The sequence below is a fragment of the Montipora foliosa genome, chromosome 12, assembly GCF_036669935.1.
Source record: "Montipora foliosa isolate CH-2021 chromosome 12, ASM3666993v2, whole genome shotgun sequence".
Lineage (NCBI taxonomy): Eukaryota > Metazoa > Cnidaria > Anthozoa > Scleractinia > Acroporidae > Montipora > Montipora foliosa.
The window spans coordinates 15,538,007-15,542,742 of NC_090880.1; positions in this window are offsets into that span (position 1 = coordinate 15,538,007).

Here is a 4,736-nt window from a genome sequence, read left to right on the forward strand (position 1 = left end):
CTAGCGCGGGATAGCACTGCAAACTCCCTTTCGCTTTGTAAAACTCCTGCATATAACTCACATATAATACCCTGTTTAACGACCACGACGTAAATCTGTTCTGATGGTGCAGCCAATATCAATACAATTTACCCTCTGGATTATTAAAGATTCAAGTCTACATAGTATCGCTCTCCTCGCCTGTGTTCTCCTTGTTTACTAGTCCTACGGAGAAATCCTAGCCTCATTGCAGCCGTTTTTTGTATCGGTCCCATTCTCCCTCCCTACAAACGTCTGCTGAACCGAGCTGGGCATGCCATTCCCATTGTGTAAGAATCTCCAATCAGACTCGAGATAGCCAATTGTAAAGCAGCTTATAAAATGGTTAGAAATTCTCTTCAAGGTATTCGATGTTATTGGTTTCGTATGGAGGTTAATACACCAAAAAAGCTTGTTAATGGTGACCTTCGATGTTATATATGTTGTAGTACTCCTCCTGTCAAAGAGAAAACCGCTCACGATCTTCCAAAGTTAATTAATTCCGCGCTATCCCTCGACGTCAACGTCTACTCCGAAAATGACTTGTTTGTGTGTACAAATCCATGTTATAAACGCCTTCTCAGTTAAAGTCGAGAAGTTAGAGAAAAACATCTTTGACTTGAAACAAGAACTCACAAGAAGTTTTTATGGTAATGTGCAGGCAGGTTGGGTGAAAAGATTACGAAAAGATTCAGACACTGTTCCAGCGTGTTCAAAGATAACTCAGAACAAGCTTACTCGTCCTTTGTTCATTAAACGATTGTTGTTGAGATAGCCCATGGATTTTCAGTCCCATGGACTGCATGAATGATGGTAGATTCATGAAAAGGGTAAAATAGTTTATTAATAGGCCTTTTTCGATATATTAAAATTCAGCTTGATAGCGAGTCAGTGAGGCCAAAGACAAAGGAAAGTGGATGATATGTAAATATTTTTCACATTAATTCCCACGTGTTTTCTATTGTCTTTGTCCTCACTGCCTCACTTTCAAGCTGAATATTTAATATATCGAAAATGGCCTATTTGAAAAATACCACTCAAAACAATACCAATGTAAATGTCCCTGTATAAACAAGCAGCCGTTGAAAGGCTTAGATTAGCATTAGATTCTAAACCCTTAAAACAAATTAGCAACATAACTTTGCCAAACAGTACCAAATCCTGGACCAGGGTTTTACATAGTGAAATGACTGCTAGACTGTACTATTTCGTAAAATTGTCTTGTGCTTTTAGTACTAGCGACTTCTTGAACTGTTTTGGACCGCGAACTTTCGAGACATAAGTAAGTTAGACATCCATATTTCTCTTACCATTGTTTGATTACATGGGCTTCGTCAACTGCAACTGCACAGAGCCTTGTAGAGTACAGCGGGCTAGCTAACATGCTTCGCCGTCTTTCGTTAAGCATCAAAGCCTCTGGCGTGGCGTATACAACAGAAAACCGCCCAGATTTTCTGCCTTCAAGAACTTTTTCATCTCCTTTTAGTGCACTTAAGCTCACTGCCGAAATTCCGAGTTTCTGCAGGTTACTTATCTGATCTTGTGTCAGATTTAACAACGATGCGCGTGAAATGACAACAACAACATGACCACTCACTCCCGTAATTTTGTCGAATATCAGAGGAAGTGCTTGGTAGATGAACGACTTTCCAAACGCAGTTGGAAGATTTACAAAAACATCTTTTTTTCTCCAACAAGAGCAATAAATGCTTGTTTTTGGTGATGGTTTAAAGACTTGATTTTGAATTTTTCGCATACCACTTTGGACGCCTCTGAGAATACCGGCATGTTTTGATGATCCGAAATTCTCAAGTACTTAGCCACCGAAATTTAAAAGCCATGCTGTGATTGGTCAGTTTTTGGGAATGGCATGCCTAGCTCGGTTCAGCAGACGTTTGTGGGGAGGGAGAATGGGACCGACACAAAAAACGGCTGCTAGGAGGCTAGAGAAATCCTTGACTATTGCTACGTCATATAGCCTCGTTTGCATATACAAAAACAAAGATTTTGAGGAGCTCAGGGTATCCTCTTTGGTATTTTTGGTATTGTAATCCTTAGATAATCTTTAGAAAGGGTCACTAAATTGCAGTATTCACCCAACGCTCAAAACGAAAAAGATACGGTTTATTAAAAATGTACTACACGCTTGAAGACACGTTTTCAAGTTTAACAAAGCGATTTAAGGGACATTTATATCTTGTATGGGACTTAAAGAAGGTATGGAATCTCTGACTGGATGCTGTCTCTTGAGCTCTAGTCGCAAAGGCGCGTACTTAAAGGTCTTCTCCTCTTCCTTCTGCTTTCTGTTGTCCATCCAGGGACAGCTCATCTCTACCAGGATCATCTCCTTGTTTTCCCTGTCTACAAACATAGCGTCAACTCTGTTGGCTCTTACTTGCAAGTGCTCCGCGAAAACAGGCACATCCCAATACGCTGCCACCTCGTCATCTTCATACTCAGGTTTGGGCTGGACTGATGAATACCAGGGTGGAATGGCGTCTTCCAGCTGATAACCCCTTATCATCTCAAAGAATAGAATTTTGAGTGCTGCGTTGTGCCTAGCCAGGTACAGGGTTTGCACCAGTGCGCTGCAACCTAACACCACGTGTGCGACACTTTGTCTTGGTCTTTCTCGAGGCGTATAGCCTAGTTGGCAGGAGTTGCTGATATAACTCTTGCATCCCCGCCACTGTCCCTGTCTTGATTGGAGCTGTTTCCCGATATGACAGCCAAGAAAAACATTCCTCGTCCACATCCTCATCTCTCTGCTATTAACGTCCCTTGCCATCTCTCACTTTCGATCTCTGCACAACCTCTGCTCTGGCTGACTCTCTTAATCCACCCACTGATCTTCTCCCTGTCGAGTACGTCCCCAGTTTCCGTAACTCCAACTGGTTGGTGGGTACTGCAACTCTAATCGTATTCCCAGCTGTTGTGCATAGCCCTCAGCATCCTTTATCAGGGATCTGCGCCATGTACGAGCCGCCTTCTCCTCGAACTGCCTCACCAGGTGCATAGTTGGATCATTGTTGGAATGCAATTTCATAGCTGCCTTTATCTTGAGAGTGTTGTATTCTCTCTCGATGGACTTGAGGCCCCGCCCTTCGTAGGGAGGTACAGTAGATCTGTGGAGCCCTATAAAGGATGTTTAGCGCCATTAGCAACCCTGACCTTACGGGTCTCTCTACAAATCCGCGATAGTCCATATCTGGGTCCACATGAAGTATGTTAAAGCCGGAAGTGCAAACTGATTGGTTGCCAACACTTCTTTGTAGTCTGATAACGGACTCGACCATATCACTAATAGTATTTCCACTTGCTACCTACGGGTCAGTCATATTCTCTAAATTTTCGTGGAGTTTTGAGCACTTGCCTCCCACCCATGGGGCCCAGGTTCTATTCCCAGACCCGCCATTACATGTGAGATGAGTTTGTTGGTTCTCTGCATCGTTCTCTACTCTGCTTCGAGACGTTTTTCTCTGTGTACTCCGCTTTTCCCCTCTCCTCGAAAACCAAAACGTCCTACGATTTAATATCACTTGATATCTGTACAAAGTCCCCAATTAGTTTCCCTAAACACACATTTTCTGCGGTCAGCGGTATTCATTGAAGGCCAGGAAGATACGTGGTGTATTTTGTCATTTAGTGGTTATCTATTGCACAAAATTATCTAAACACGGTAAAATCTTCAGGGTTAGGATTAGGGCTAGCGTTAGGGTTAGCGTTTGAGTAATTGTATAATTACTGAACATTTTATACCTTGTTTAAAAAAAATTGAAACAATAGAAAAAGAGACACCAAGTACCTACCGAAGGCCGGCGCAGATTTTGAAGAACAAAACAAATGTGGGAATAACTCCTTCAGAGGAACCCAGCAAAATGCCGCGCATGCGTATTCAATCAAAACTTTGAGACCAACAGGTGTTGGCTATTTTAGACACCGCGGCAAAATGAGTCAACTGAAAAAGCTCGAATCGATTTGTGTTCGAAGCGGAGCATGCGCACTCATTTTGCCGCGGTGTCGCTATTTTACTAAATTTCTCGCAAACCCGTCCTTAGATTTTGTAGAAATTTGGACTTAAAATAGTTCCGACTACAAATGAGTCCTGTATGTGTGGGAAAACTAAAAGACATGTATGAGTGAAAATTATGAAAATTTCGTCTGTTGAAATTCTGTGATAAATGATGAAATGGTATATGAAATGAATCATATGAACTGCGGATATGAAATCAAGTGAAGCTATGATCTTCGCAGTTACGAACGCAATTTTTACAATTGCGTAGAGAAGCCTGAAAATTCAGGACTCCAACGGGGTTTGAACCCGTGACCTCGCGATTCCGGTGCGACGCTCTAACCAACTGAGCTATGAAGCCACTGACGTTGGGAGCTGGTCATTTGTGGGTTCTAATGGTCCCGTGAGGAATGAATCAATGATGAAATGGTATATGAAATGAATCATATGAACTGCGGATATGAAATCAAGTGAAGCTATGATCTTCGCAGTTACGAACGCAATTTTTACAATTGCGTAGAGAAGCCTGAAAGTTCAGGACTTCAACGGGGTTTGAACCCGTGACCTCGCGATTCCGGTGCGACGCTCTAACCTTCATATGATTCATTTTATATACCATTTCATCATTGATTCATTCCTCACGGGACCATTAGAACCCACAAATGACCAGCTCCCAACGTCAGTGGCTTCATAGCTCAGTTGGTTA